The 16,328-nt window shown below is 38.7% G+C and overlaps 1 non-coding gene across 1 annotated transcript; it reads right to left on the bottom strand.

Moving 5' to 3' along the window:
* Nucleotides 1-467: 467 nt before the first annotated feature.
* Nucleotides 468-575, bottom strand: LOC112745190 (small nucleolar RNA R71). The gene has a single exon (XR_003173131.1). It is a non-coding gene; the product is annotated as a small nucleolar RNA R71 (small nucleolar RNA).
* Nucleotides 576-16,328: the final 15,753 nt, after the last annotated feature.

Here is a 16,328-nt window from a genome sequence, read left to right as displayed (position 1 = left end):
TAAGAGAAGCTAAAGCACAATTCTCTCTAGAGGGCCTAACAGAGCTTTTCAAAGAAGAAGAAACAATGGCAGCTGAAAACAACAATGCCAACAATGCAAAGAAGGTGCTGGGTGACTTTACTGCACCTACTCCCGACTTCTATGGGAGAAGCATCTCAATCCCTGCCATTGGAGCAAACAACTTTGAGCTTAAGCCTCAATTAGTTTCTCTAATGCAACAGAATTGCAAGTTTCATGGACTTCCATTGGAAGATCCTCATCAGTTCTTAGCTGAATTCTTGCAAATATGTGACACTGTCAAGACCAATGGGGTTGATCCTGAGGTCTACAGACTTATGCTCTTCCCTTTTGCTGTAAGAGACAGAGCTAGGACACGGTTGGACTCACAACCTAAAGAAAGCCTGAACTCTTGGGAAAAGGTAGTCAATGCCTTCTTGGCAAAGTTCTCTCCACCTCAAAAATTGAGTAAGCTTAGAGTGAAAGTCTAAACCTTCAGACAAAAGGAAGGTGAATCCCTCTATGAAGCTTGGGAAAGATACAAGCAATTGATCAGAAAGTGTCCTTCTGACATGCTTTCAGAATGGAGCATCATAGGTATCTTCTATGATGGTCTGTCTAAACTGTCCAAGATGTCATTGGACAGCTCTACTAGAGGATCTCTTCATCTGAAGAAGACGCCTGCAGAAGCTCAGAAACTCATTGAAATGGTTGCAAATAACTAATTCATGTACACTTCTGAAAGGAATCCTGTGAATAATGGGACAAATCAGAAGAAATGAGTTCTGAAATTGATACTCTGAATGCCATATTGGTTCAGAATAAGATATTGACTCAGCAAGTCAATATGATTTCTCAGAGTCTCTCTGGAATTCAAGAAGCAACAGGCAGTACTAAGGAAGCTTCCTCTGAAGAAGAAGCTTATGATCCTGAGAACCCAGCAATGGAAGAGGTGAATTACATGGGAGAACCCTATGGAAACACCTATAATCTTTCATGGATAAATCATCCAAATCTCTCATGGAAGGATCAACAGAGACCTCAACAAGGTTTCAACAATAATAATGGTGGAAGAAACCGGTTTAGCAATAGCAAGCCTTTTCCATTATCTTCTTAGCAACAGACAGAGAATTCTAAGCAGAGCCACTCTGACTTAGCAACCATTGTCTCTGATCTAATCAAAACCACTCAAAGTTTCATGACTGAAACAAGGTCCTCCATTAGAAATTTGGCGGCACATGTGGGTCAGCTGAGTAAGAAAATTACTGAACTCCCTCCTAGTACTCTCCCAAGCAATACAGAAGAGAATCCAAAAAGAGAGTGCAAGGCCATGACCACAACCCACACGGCCGAACCTGGAGAGGAGGAAGAGGCAGTGATCTCCACTGAGGAAGACCTCAATGGACATCCACTGGCCTCCATGGAGTTCCCTGATAAGGAACCATGGGAATCTGAGGCTCACACAGAGACCATAGAGATTTCATTGAATTTACTTCTGCCATTCATGAGCTCTGATGAGTAAGATGTTACTGAAGAGCAAGTTACTAAGTACCTTGGAGAAATCATGAAGTTAAATGCCAGGTTGTTTGGTAATGAGACTTGGGAGGATGAACCTCCATTGCTCATCAAAGAACTGGATGACTTGACTAGGCAGAAATTACCTCTGAAGAGACAAGACCCTGGAAAGTTCTCAATACCTTGTACCATAGGCACCATGACCTTTGAGAAGGCTCTGTGTGACCTAGGGTCAAGCATAAACCTCATGCCTCTCTCTGTAATGAAGAAGCTGGGGATCATTGAGGTACAAGCTGCAAGAATCTCACTAGAGATGGCAGACAATTCAAAGAAACAGGCTTATGGACTTGCAGAGGATGTCTTGGTAAAGGTTGTAGGCCACTACATCCCTGCTGACTTTATAATCCTAGAGACTGAAAAGTGTATGGATGAATCCATCATCCTTGGTAGACCCTTCCTAGCCACAGCAAAAGCTGTGATTGATGTTGACAGAGGAGAATTGATCATTCAAGTGAATAAAGACTCCCTTGTGTTTAAAGCTCAAGGATATTCCTCTGTAACCATGGAGAGGAAGCATGAAGAGCTTCTCTCAATACAGAGTCAAACAGAGCCCCCACAGTCAAACTCTAAGTTTGGTGTTGGGAGGCCACAACCAAACTTTAAGTTTGGTGTTGAACCCCCACATTCAAACTCTAAGTTTGGTGTTGGGAGGTTCCAACATTGCTCTGAACATCTGTGAGGCTCCATGAGAGCCACTGTCAAGCTATTGACATTAAAGAAGTGCTTGTTGAGAGGCAACCCAATCTTTAATTATCTATGTTAAATTTCTATTTTCTTTTGTTATTTTATGTTTTCTGTAGGTTGATGATCATGTGAAGTCACAAAAATAATTGAAAAAGCAAAAACAGAAGGAAAAATAGTATTAAAAATAGAACACCCTGGAGGAGAAACTTGCTGGCGTTTAAACGCCAGTAAGAGTAGCAGAATGGGCGTTAAACGCCCAGTCTGTCACCATTATGGGCGTTAAACGCCCAGTCTATCACCATTCTGGGCGTTTAATGCCAGAAATGGGCACCAGACTGGCGTTTAACGCCAGGAATGGGCAAGAATTTGGCGTTAAACGCCAGAAATGGGCAGCATCCTGGCGTTTAACGCCAGGATTGGCAGAAAGGGGCATTTTTGCACGCCACTTGGTGCAGGGATGAGATATCCTTGACACCTCAGGATCTGTGGACCCCACAGGATCCCCACCTACCCCACCTCTCTCTCTCTTCTTCACCCATTCACCAATCACCTCAATACCTCTTCCCCAAAAAAAAAAAAACCCATCACCTATCAATTCCTACCATTCTATTCACCACTCACATCCATCCTTCATAAAACCCCACCTACTTTACCATTCAAATTCAAACCACTTTCCCACCCAAACCCACCCATAATGGCTGAACCATACCCCCCTCTCCACTCCTATATAAACCCATCTTCACTCCTTCCTTTTCACACAACATACACACTACTTCTCCCCCTTGGCCGAAATACTAAGCCCACTCCATCTCCTTTATTTCTTCTTCTTCTACTCTCTTCTTTCTTCTTTTGCTCGAGGACGAGCAAACCTTCTAAGTTTGGGGTGGTAAAAGCTAAAGCTTTTTATTTTTCCATAACCATTTATGGCACCAAAGGCCGGAGAAACCTCTAGAAAGAGGAAAGGAAAGGCAAAAGCTTCCACCTCCGAGTCATGGGAGATGGAGAGATTCCTCTCAAGGGTGCATCAAGACCACTTCTATGAAGTTGTGGCCAAGAAAAAGGTGATCCCCGAGGTCCCTTTTAAGCTCAAAAAGGGCGAATATCCGGAGATCCGACATGAGATCCGAAGAAGAGGTTGGGAAGTTCTCACCAACCCCATTCAACAAGTCGGGATCTTACTGGTTCAAGAGTTCTATGCCAATACATGGATCACCAAGAACCATGATCAAAGTGTGAACCCGGACCCTAAGAATTGGCTTACAATGGTTCGGGGGAAATGCTTAGATTTTAGTCCGGAGGATGTAAGGTTGGCATTCAACTTGCGCATGATGCAAGAAGATGCACACCCCTACATTAGAAGGGTCAACTTTGATCAAAGGTTGGACCAAGTCCTCATAGACATCTGTGAAGAGGGCACTCAATCGAAGAGAGATTCAAGAGGGAAGCCGGTTCAACTAAGAAGGCATGACCTCAAGCCCGTGGCTAGGGGATGGTTGGAGTTCATCCAACGCGCGATCATTCCCACTAGCAACTGGTCTGAAGTTACTATAGACCGGGCTATCATGATTTATAGCATCATGATTAGAGAGGAAGTAGAAGTTCATGAGGTTATATCCCAAGAACTCTACAAGGTGGCGAACAAGTCCTTTACTTTGGCAAGGTTAGCCTTCCCTCATCTCATTTGTAACCTCTACAATTCGGTTGGAATTGACATAGAGGGAGACATTCTCATTGATGAGGACAAGCCCATCACTAAGAAAAGGATGGAGCAAATAAGAGAACCTCACCAAGAGCATGAGGAATTTCCTCATCATGAAATCCCTGAGATGCCTCAAGGGATGCAATTTCCTTCACAAAACTATTGGGAGCAAATCAACACCTCCTTTGGAGAATTAAGTTCCAACATGGGATAACTAAGGGTGGAGCACCAAGAGCATTCCATCCTCCTCCATGAAATTAGAGAAGACCAAAGAACCATGAGAGAGGAGCAACAAAGGCAAGGAAGAGACATTGAGGAGCTCATGCACTCCATAAGATCTTCAAGAGGAAGAACAAGCCGCCATCACTAAGGTGGACCCGTTCTTTAATCTCCTTGTTCTTTATTTTATGTTTTTCGAAAATTATGCTTTATGTTTATTTATATTTGTGTCTTTATTACATGATCGTTAATGTCTAAGTGTCTATGCCTGAAAGCTATGAAAATGAATCCATCACCTTTCTTAAATAAAAAATTTTTTTAATTGAAAAAGAAAAAGAAGTGCATGAATTTCAAATTTTAAAACAGTTTAGTTATTTTGATATGGTGGCAATACTATTGTTTTTCTGAATGAATACTTGAACAGTGCATATTTTTGATATTGTTGATTCATGAATGTTAAAATTGTTGGCTCTTGAAAGAATGATGGAAAAGGAGAAATGTTAATTGATAATCTGAAAAATCATAAAATTGATTCTTGAAGGAAGAAAAAGCAGTGAAAAGCTTGCAGAAAAATATATATATATATATATATATATATATATATATATATATATGCGAAAAAAAGAAAAAAAGAAGAAAAAGCAAGCAGAAAAAGCCAATAACCCTTTAAACCAAAAGGCAAGGGTAAAATAAAAAGGACCCAAGGCTTTGAGCATCAGTGGATAGGAGGGCCCACAAGAATAAAATCATGGCCTAAGCGGCTAAACCAAGCTGTCCCTAACCATGTGCTTGTGGCGTGAAGGTGTCAAGTGAAAACTTGAGACTGAGCGGTTAAAGTCGTGGTCCAAAAGCAAAAAAAGTCTGCTTAAGAGCTCTGGACACCTCTAATTGGGGACTCTAGCAAAGCTAAGTCACAATCTGAAAAGGTTGACCCAGTTATGTGTCTGTGGCATTTATGTATCCGGTGGTAATACTGAAAAACAAAATGCTTTGGGTCACTGCCAAGACTCATAAAGTAGCTGTGTTCAAGAATCAACATACTTAACTAGGAGAAACAATAACACTATCTGGATTCTGAGTTCCTATAGAAGCCAATCATTCTGAACTTCAAAGGATAAAGTGAGATGCCAAAACTGTTCAGAAGCAGAGAGCTAAAATCCCCGCTCATCTAATTAATACTGATCTTCATAGATGTTTTTGGAATTCATTGTATATTCTCTTCTTTTTATCCTATTTGATTTTCAGTTGCTTGGGGACAAGCAACAATTTAAGTTTGGTGTTGTGATGAGCGGATAATTTATACGCTTTTTGGCATTGTTTTTAGTATGTTTTTAGTATATTTTAGTTATTTTTTATTATATTTTTATTAGTTTTTTTTTAAAATTCACATTTCTGGACTTTAATATGAGTTTGTGTGTTTTTCTGTGATTTCAGGTATTTTCTGGCTGAAATTGAGGGACCTGAGCAAAAATCTGATTCAGAGGCTGAAAAAGGACTGCAGATGCTGTTGGATTCTGACCTCCCTGCACTTGAAGTAGATTTTCTGGAGCTACAGAAGCTCAATTGGCACGCTCTCAATTGCGTTGGAAAGTAGACATCCTGGGTTTTCCAGCAATATATAATAGTCTATACTTTGCCCGAGGTTTAATGGCCCAAACAGGCGTTCCAAGTCAGCTTAAGAATTCTGGCGTTTAACGCCAGAACTGGCACAAAAGCTGGAGTTTAACTCCCAAACTAGAACAAAAGCTGGCGTTTAACTCCAAGAAAAGTCTCTACACATGGAAGCTTCAATGCTCAGCCCAAGCACACACCAAGTGGGCCCGGAAGAAGATTTCTGCATTAATTACTTATTTCTGTAAACCCAAGGCTACTAGTTCTCTATAAATAGGACCTTTTGCTATTGTATTTTGTATCTTTGGACGTTTAGTCCCTAGACCTTGGAGGCTGGCCATTCGGCCGTGCTTACACCATTATCACTTTTGTATTTTCAACGGTGGAGTTTCTACACACCATAGATTAAGGTGTGGAGCTCTGCTGTTCTTCATGAATTAATACAAGTACTATTGTTTTTCTATTCAACTCAAGTCTATTTCTTCTCCAAGATATTCATTCGCACCCAAGAACATGATGAATGTGATGATTATGTGACACTCATCACTATTCTCACCTATGAACGCGTGACTAACAACCACTTCCATTCTACATGCAAACAAGCTTGAATGTGTATCTCTTGAGTTTCTAATCTAAGATTAGAACCTTCGTGGTATAGGCTAGAATTATTGGCGGCCATTCTTGAGATCCAGAACGTCTAAACCTTGTCTATGGTATTCCGAGTAGGATCTGCGAAGGGATGAATGTGATGAGCTTCAAACTCACGATTGTTGGGCGTGTGACAGACGCAAAAGGATCAATGGATCCTATTCCAACATGATCGAGAACCGACAGATGATTAGCCGTGCGGTGTCAGCGCATTTGGAACATTTTCACTGAGAGGACGGGAAGTAGTCATTGACAACGGTGATGCCCAACATAAAGCTTGCCATGGAAAGGAGTATGAATGATTGGAAGAAGGCAATAGGAAAGCAGAGGTTCAAGAGGAACAAAGCATTTTCATACGCTTATCTGAAATTCCTACCAATGAATTACATAAGTATCTTTATCTTTATCTTATTTTATGTTTTATTCATCTTTTAATTATCAATCCTCCATAACCATTTGAATCCGCCTGACTGAGATTTACAAGATGACCATAGCTTGCTTTAAGCCGATAGTCTCCGTGGCATCGACCCTTACTCATGTAAGGTTTATTACTTAGACGACCCAGTGCACTTGCTAGTTAGTTGTACGGAATTGTGATAAAGTGTGATTCACGTTTGAGAGCTCCAAGTCCTTTGGCGCCATTGTTGATGACCACAATTTCGTGCACCACATCCCGTGAGGCAAAGAAAAGAAGAGTATGCCCAACAATGAAGACTGGGCGCTCGAATAGGGGCTCGAATTGAAGATTGGTGCTGCTCTGGGACGAGTCGCGCTCGTTTGGACGCTCAGGAGCTCAACGTCAGTGAAGGTCACACATACGTGTGACCCACGTGTACGCGTGACAGTGAAACGAGCGCCAGGATTGAATGAGCACTGAGATGGGCGCTTGTTTAATGAGCGCCTGCAAAGAGGGTCATGCGTACGCGTGGGCGACGCGTACGCGTGAGGATGAAGATTTGTGCCCCTGAAGGTGAGACTTGGTGCTTAGTTACACGCTCGTTTAACGAGCGCATTTGATAGCGGTCACGCGTATGCGTAGGCAACGCGTACGCATGACAAGTGAAGTCAGTGGCCAATATGAAGGGCGCTCGATAAACCAGCACGAAAACCAGTGCCCATACCTGCCAAATGACCCCTGGAGCTTCATCTTAGTTCAATTAAATTCACTCCAAGTCCACTTAATCTTCAAGCAAGCAAGCCCACAATTGTCAACCAATCAAGACCACAAGAAGCATCTAGAATAGTGAATTTTCATTTGATTGTAATGTGCTTTTAATTCCATTTGAGTTTGTAATTTAGGATAACCTATATATAGGCCTTAGTTTCATGATGTTAGGGCGATCAATCAATAATTCTGGAGACACACACACACCATTTTGAGCACAGACCACTAGGAGTGGGTCTTCAGACCCCTCCCTTCCCATTTTCTTCTTCTCCTCCATTTCTTCCATATCACTCTTGTAAATATTATGGGTCTCTAATCCTCATTTGGGAAAGGAGTCTGTTGCAATTTTAATTGAATTGATGTTATTTTCTTCTCTTCTTGATTTTATCTTCATACATAGAAGAGAGTTCTATTCTTTAAAGATCCAATTGGATCTATTAGAATGCTATGATAACCTTGGCCTAGGAGTCATAGTAATTCAGCTTGAACACTCCTCTCATAATGATTTTGATCTTGAATTAAAGTTGGAATGTGACATGTAACCTCTCTAATATTGGGGTCTTTGAAGTTATATGGTATGTAGGGGTGTTCAAAACCAATCCAAACCTAACAAAACCGACGAACCGAACCAAAAAAAACTAAAAACCAAAATAAACGAAAACTAAAATAACCAAAAAATTATGTTTTTGCAGTTTTTTGTTTGGTTTGGTTCGGTTTTCGGTTTTGGTTGAGAAAACATGAACCAAACCAAACCGAACCGGTATATAAATAAAACATTTAAATTACCCTAACCTTAATGTAAAGCTGATAAACCACTTTTTTATGGTTTATCTTGTGCTAATTTGAGTGGTTTTCATTAAGTCTTTGCTCATTTATTCATATGATTTGCATGGTTTTACAAATCCTTTCTTATTCTGTGATATAGTTGAAAACATGTTTCCTAGACCTTTAAACTGTTAATTTTGAATACCCTTTATTACCATTCGATACCGTGATTTGTGTGTTAAGTATTTTCAGGCTTTATAGGGCAGGAATGGCTTAGAGGACGGAAAGAAAACATGCAAAAGTGGAAGGAATGCGAGAAAATGAAGTTTTGAGAAACTGGCAGCGACGCGCACGCATGGATGATGCAGACGCGTGCCTAGCATAGAACACGAGTGACGTGTATGCATGACTGACGCATACGCGTGAAAAGGAATTCGCCAAATGACGCACACGCGTGACCTACGCGTACGCGTAACATGCGCCACGTGCAGAAAATTACAAAAAGCGCTGGGGGCGATTTCTGGGCTCCGTTTTGGCCCAATTCCAAGCCCAAGAACATAGAATAGAGGTTGGAGAATGGGGGAATCATGGAGCATTCATTCATTATACACATTCTAGGTTTTAGATGTAGTTTTCTAGAGAGAGAGGCTTTCTCCTCTCTCTTAGGTTTTAGGATTTAGGAATTCTCTTTGGTTCATCTATTTCTCTTGTTAATTACTTATTTTCCCAATTTGGTTTATGAACTCCATGTTAGAGTCGATTTTCTTATTTAATGCAATTTGAGGTATTTTAGATTTATGATTTTAATTTAGCTTTTTACATTCTTGGCTTGAATTGATTAATTGGATACACTTGAGTTATCAAACTCCTTTGTTGCTTGTTAATTGAAAATTTTTGGTTGGTTTGGATCCCTCTAAAGCTAGTATTTCCATAGGAGTTGACTAGGACTTGAGGAATCAAATTGATTAGTCCACTTGAATTTCCTTTATTTAGTAAGGGTTAACTAAGTGGGAGCAGTGGACAATTCTCATCACAATTGATAAGGATAACTAGGATAGGACGTCCAGTTTTCATACCTTGCCAAGAGTTTTTCTTAATTATTAATTTACTTTCTTGCAATTTACTTTTCTTATTCCTTATTCAAAAACCCCAAAAAGATACTTTTCTATAACCAATAATAAATTACATCTCCCTGCAATTCCTTGAGAGACGACCCGAGGTTTAAATACTTCGGTTTAATTTTATTGGGTTTGCTTTAGTGACAACTAAAACTTTTGTACAAAAGGATTATCTGTTGGTTTAGAAACTATACTAGCAACGAGAATTTATTTGTGAAATTCTTTACTAGCAGAAATCCGTTCGTCAAAAAAAATGGCGCCGTTGCCGGGGAATTGCAAACGTGTGCCTTATTATTGGTTATTGTAAATATTTGCTTTCGCTTGTTTATTTGTTTTTGTTTTTAATTTTTCTTAGCTACTCTGAACTCTCAACCCTCGTCTTCCACTCTCCTCTGCCATCCTCCAAAGTCCAGACTGCAGCAGCCACGAAGGAGCCTTTCTCCCCCTTATCCCCTCCTTCTCCCTCTCCCTTTTTCGTACCCGCTCTCTCTCCATCGTCTCCCACGCAGTGAAACAACAGCAGTAGTGCAGCACACACCAGCAGCCACCGACTCGTTGTGTCAACGTCCATGTATCAATAGCCCTGTCTCGCCCTCTGTGAAGCGCAGCGCAGTCCAGCCGCCTTGTCTTCCGTCACACAGGTTTATTCCTGATTTTCATTTTGAATTTTCATTCTCTATCTGCCATTTTTCCTTTTCTATTTTTGTTATAATTTTCTTCTTGATTATTGATTGGTGTTTTTTATTTTAATTTGTTTTCCAGTTCTTCTAGCCTCGTCGCCTCCGTCGCAGCATCTCCCTCAGTCGCAGCATCTCTGTGGTCCTCTGTAATAGAGCCTAAGCCTCAGGTTTGTTTTTTTGTTCTAATTCTATTTTTTTAATTCTGGTTTAGTATTCTTATTGATTCTAATTTGGGATGAACACTTGGTTGGCTTGGTCTTGATTCTATGGCTGAGTTGTTGATTCTGATTTTGTTTTTTAATTCTAAATTTTTTGTTCTGTTTCATTTAGGGTAATTCTTGTTTAGGGTTGATTCTGAATATCTTGTTTATTCAATGTTAATGCAGGAAAGGAGAAGGTGAAAGAGGAAGAATTTGTGGAATTAGTGTACTACATGAAAATTTTTGGAATCAGATTGGTTTTATTTCTGATTTAGTTTGGTTCTATTTCTGATTCAGTCTCTTGCCTTTTTTTTTTTTTGCTTCTTGATTTTTCTGAGTGAGGTTGATTATTGTTCCATCGTCTACTTCCCTATTTTTAGAAAATTGTTTGATTTCAATTTGTTATGTTTTTACTACTTTGTTAATGATTTGAGTCAAGTTGATTACTTGTTAGTGACTTTGGAATCAGTTTGGTTGTATTCAATGATTGTGTTTGTAAACTGTGTTTATTTGCTGAAACTTGTTATGATTCTAATTTTGAAAATAATGTAAAAATTGAGGAATGGCCTTGTTCCCCTAATTTGAAGATTGAGAATCAAGAATACCTAAACATTTAGAGGCACATTTTTAGTTTAGTTAAGCATTCATACTACTGTTTTAACATTCATTTTTTCCTTAATATACAACCCCATTTGGTATTAATTGTTATAACTCAATTTTTGATTTCAGGTTCTTTGTTTGTTGAATAGTTTTTTGCGATCTTGCTAGGGAACATCAAAGTATGGCTGCTTTGCTGTACAAATAAATGGAAGCAACTTTTTTTTCTTTTTATTGTGTTGAACTTTTCATGATTTTCGATTGTTGTATTATAATTTCTTTTGTTGTTGAATTTCTTGTATCAAGATTTTTGTTAGTTATTATGTTGTATGACTGTATTTATGACTTTGTGAAATTAAACTTGTTATTTTGTTGCATATATTTTTGTTGAAAATAATATTGGACAGAGTTTTAGTGCATGGGAAATAATTGGAACTGAATACATTTTTTGAGTTGAAAAACCGAATAAACCGAACCAAACTAAACCGATTTTAATTGGTTTAGTTTGGTTCGGATGGTCTCAGTAAAAAGACCGAACCAAACCGAACCGAACTACTAATATAAAATTGGATCGGATGGATTTTTCTTTAAAAACCGAACCAAACCGCACCGCGAACACCCCTAATGGTATGAGAATAGAAATTGTGTTTTGTTTATCTAAGAGAGGGCTTTTTTGCTTCAAAGATCCAATTGGATCTATTAGAATTTTATGATAACCTTGGCCTAAGAGTAATAATAATTCAGTTTAAAGCCTTCTTCTCACAATGATTTTTATTTGGATTCAAAGTGGATACGTGACATATAATCCCTTTGATATTTGGATCCTATGAGTTGTGTGGCTTTATGTTAGCAATCAATCATCATCTCTACCTATGAGCAATTAGATCAATGATTTGGCAATTGATCAAGTGAAGAGAAATTGTGTAAGAACTGGAGTTTTCACGAAAAATCGCTTAACTAGAATAGAATAAATTAATTGCCTAGAATAAGTTCGAAAACATAAAAATATTTTTCTTAAAATATAATGGTGAGATTCGGATTCAGTGGATTTTTTTGAGTGGAAAAATGTTCTCTTTTGAAAATTTTCGCCTAAAAATGCGTACCGATAGATTAGCCGGCAGTACCGGCATAAGTCTGTCCAGTACTGTGTGAAAGAGAGTGAAACAGTAGGAAACCTTAGAACAGTTTTTAAAATAGTAAACTGGGCACTTATCCTAAAGGTTTGGCCCAAAGTTGGGCCAAACGAAGCAAAAATGCTACACGGTTGGACCAGGGCCAAGTTGGGCCAAAGTCCAACTTATATAAAGCCATAAATGAGCCAAAGAAGCTCATTTCAGCACAAAGAGAGAGAGAGAGAGAGAGAGAGAGAGAGAGAGAGAGAGAGAGAGAGAGAGAGAGAGAGAGAGAGAGAGAGAGAGAGAGAGAGAGAACTCAGATAGGGAGAAAAGAGGAGAAGGAAGCCATTGTCACTATTCATCTCCCCCTTCAAAGCTCCATAACTTTTGATCCGGAGCTCCGATTGACGAGCCGTTTACAGCCATGCGAAGCTTTCAATGAGCTCTTCAATTCTAGCTAAAGAAAGTAGGTACAAACTCGAATTTCAGACTCATCCTTTCAGCCCTAACAGATTTCACAATTTTGGATATAGTATTTTAGTAGATTTTAAGATTTTGGTTGTTTAGGTGAACTCTAGTAGCAGGTAATTGTTGGGATTTGCCCCAATCCCCTTTGGACAAGGTAAAGTTCCTCCTATACCCTTGCAGTGTTGTTTGTTGTGGTTTCTAGGTTTTGATTTTGGTGATATATGTGTTGTTAGTTTGAGCTTTGGTGCTTTTTGGAGTTGTCTTGGCTTTTTGGTGCTTTTGTGCGTGGAGGATAATCGGCCAAGGTATGGTTTCGGTTTCCTCTATGTAATATATAATATTTCTGAATACTTAGGCTAGTTGACTTTAAGATAGGATTGAATTAAATAAATGGTGGATTGGATTATGTATGTGGCATGTGAATTGTGATGAAGATTTCATGAGTTGTGTATGTTAGAGTTTGATTATGATACTGATGAGAAAATTGATGATTGATATTATTGATGGGAATTGATAAATGATGTAGTGGTGTTGTGTGGAAGAAATTGGAATAACAATGATGATGATTATATGATTTGATAATGAATGATGATAATTAGGTATATGGCTTATTATGGAATAATGTTATTGTAATTGGGGGTTATGGAATGAATTGGGGAGTGGAATTAATTTGGGTACTTTGGTAGTGATGTGTGTTTGATTGATTAGGTACATGAAGTATAGGATTGGGAATTGGGTATGTTTTAGTTTGGTTTGGCTATGAAATTTGGAAATTGAGAACTTTGATATTTTTGTGAAAAACTTGATTTTGGCAAACTTTGGCGGATCATAACTTGAGCCTCAGTTTTCGAAATTGTTTGCTTTTTATCTCAATTTAACGATGATTTTAAGAGCTTTAAAATAATATAAAGTTTGGAGAAAACAAAATTTTATAGAGGAGGTTATGAGTGTTTAAAGTTTGGTGTTTCAAACAGAAATTCTGCAGCATTTAATTTTTCTAAGTCTGATACAGCATGCGTACGCGACCACCTGCACGCGACGCAACCAACCCTTTTAGGTTTGGTATCTTGCTTACGCGAGCAAGGTGCATGTGTAAACGAGCAGAGGAAAACGCTCCCACGCGTACGCGTGGCCCACGCGTACGCGTGTCCCTTGTTTTGCTAAAAATGTATTTTTCTTCACTTTTAAATGTTCTCTAGCTTTTCAAACTTCTTTAACTACTCTTTAAGACTTGTGAATGGTAATTAGACTCAAAGACTAGTAAGGATGGGTTAGTTAATTTGAATTGGTGATTTTCTTTGATATGAGTTTAGAGCCGGTGACTTAGGCTTTGAGAGGTTTGTGGATGAGGTTAGTAAATGTGGTATGGTAAGGCACTTCTTTGATGGACTTTGAAATTGGGAATGCTTATGATGAATTTGAGAAGTTGGAAACTGGTGATGGTTATGATGAGTTGAGAACTTGGAAAGGAATGATGAAATTATTAGATTATATGAGAGTGTGCGGGGCCTATATCCCTGGCGTGGCAGATTTCTCTGCTTCATCAGTGTGCGGGGACTATATCCCTGGCATGGCAGATTTTTTTACTGCATGAGTAGTTGTTGTTGTTTCCTTCTCTGCTGCATGAAGTGTGCAGGGCCTATATCCCTGGCGTGGTAGACTCCCTGCTGCATGAGTGTGCAGGAAACTATATCTCTGGCATGGCAGAAAGGCTACATCCGGGAGGATGTGTCGGGTTGGCAATTATGGACCGACAAGTGATATCACGAGCCAATAGGACAGGCATTCATCATGTGCATTTGCTATGTGGTTGATTGCTTTGTTTACTTGCATACTATGCCTAATTGAATAACATGCTTAAGTGCTTCTTGATTTACTTGCTATACATGATAATTACCTGTGTTTTACTTATATGAATTACTTGTGTCTTCTACTAGGATTGAGGAGGATCGGAAGGTGGTGGCAATGGGATTGCATGGAGGTTAGGCTGGTGGAGGTTGTGGGACAGCGGTGAATTGATAGTTTAGAATTCCCTAAGTTAGAGTACCTCATTTCACTATGGTTTTAAAGTTAAGGTATAAAAATTTACTTATGTTATAAGCTTGAATCTCATGATGGATGTGACATTCTAGGATGGCCTCTGGCCTCTCAGAGTCTTATATCTTACATCATTGGGCACTGTTACTGTACTGAGAACATCCGATTCTCATTCCATACTCTGTTGTTATTTTTTATATGCAGGTCGTAACCCACCTCGGTGAGTTGCTTGATGGTGACAGAGTAGAGGATCTTTGCTATGTTTTGAAGTCTTTTGGTTTATTTTGTGTAGATCTCTCACTTTTGTATTTATCTTTGCCTTAGAGGCTTACTTTGTGAGGAAGTCTGTATAAGCTGTTTTACTTTCAAAACTCTGTATGTCTATATATAACTAGTCGGCTTAAACTCCGTGGGTGGCGGCTAGATCTTTATATATATATATATATATATATATATCTGTGTGTGTGTGTGTGTGTGTGTCTTGATATATGTACATATATCGTGTGCCTCGATTAGTGTAGCTTCGTTTGAACGTTTTGCATTTTTCAAACCCTGTTTTTGAGCTTAATCCTTTTTTAGGCTTCTAGAATTATTATTTCCTCCTATATATAAATATGTATAAGCCTTAGGATTGTCTTAACCTTTGATTAACCTTTGCTTTACAGCATGAGGTAAGGCTTAGGGTAATTAGGGTGTTACAGATTGAATAACCAAGACCTTGGGGTTCAATCACTTATAACTTCCTATATATCTAAACATTGCATGAACAAGAGGAAGAAGCGGTTCATTGATTCAAGAGAGATCAACATCTCCAATCCCTAATGTTTTCTATCTTTAATTTCAAGTACTTTACATTTCTTGCACTTTACATTTTCAGCACTTTATTTTATTGTACTTTACATTCATGTCATTTACTTTTCAGTACTTTATTGCTTTCTTTTACTTTCAAGTCATTTACATTTCTTGTTTGATTATCACTCAACTATGATTGCCTAACTAGAATAATAAACTAACTATTGATTACTTAATCCTTTAATCCTCGTGGGATCGACCTCACTCTTGTGAGTTTATTACTTGATGCGACCCGGTATACTTGTCGGTAGTTATGCGGATTAATTTTTCCATATCATACGCGCCACATGGTGAAATCTTAGGTCACGAGTACGCAGAAGGTCATGCTACGCGCAATCGGCAGATTTCCAAAACTTCTTTTCTTCATGAATTCTCCACTTTTGTATGTTTTTTTTTCATTTCTTCAATCCAATATTTGCCTTCTAATCCTGAAATAACTTAACAAACACAATGGAATTAAAGTGAATTAAATTTGGCAAATTAAGGGCCTAAAAAGCATGTTTTTACTCTTAAGCATAATTTAGTAAGAATTTACAAAACCATGCTATTTTAGTGAATAAACGTAGGAAAAGTTAATAAAATCTACCAAATTCAATACAAGATAAACCATAAAATTGTAGTTTGTGATCGTACCCCCGCCTGCAGTTCTCAATTTGTAGGCATCCCCTCTATATAATCGGCAGCAAAGCCCAATCCACATTAACCTTTCAGTTTTCTTTTTTCTATTTTTATATAGCCTTTTCAGTTCCCTTCTCTGTTCGTTCTCTGTTCCTTTTCCTTCACATTCCTTTTTAATGATCAGCTCTCAATCTCTATAACTCCTCTTAGTTCCTCTTTCTCTTTAATTCCTTTTTCTCAACTACATTCTTCGGTATCCACTTTTCTATCCTTTAGGTTT

The sequence above is a fragment of the Arachis hypogaea genome, chromosome 14 (assembly GCF_003086295.3).
Source record: "Arachis hypogaea cultivar Tifrunner chromosome 14, arahy.Tifrunner.gnm2.J5K5, whole genome shotgun sequence".
Lineage (NCBI taxonomy): Eukaryota > Viridiplantae > Streptophyta > Magnoliopsida > Fabales > Fabaceae > Arachis > Arachis hypogaea.
Note: the sequence above shows the minus strand (reverse complement) of the source record. Positions and strands in the feature narration are given on the sequence as shown.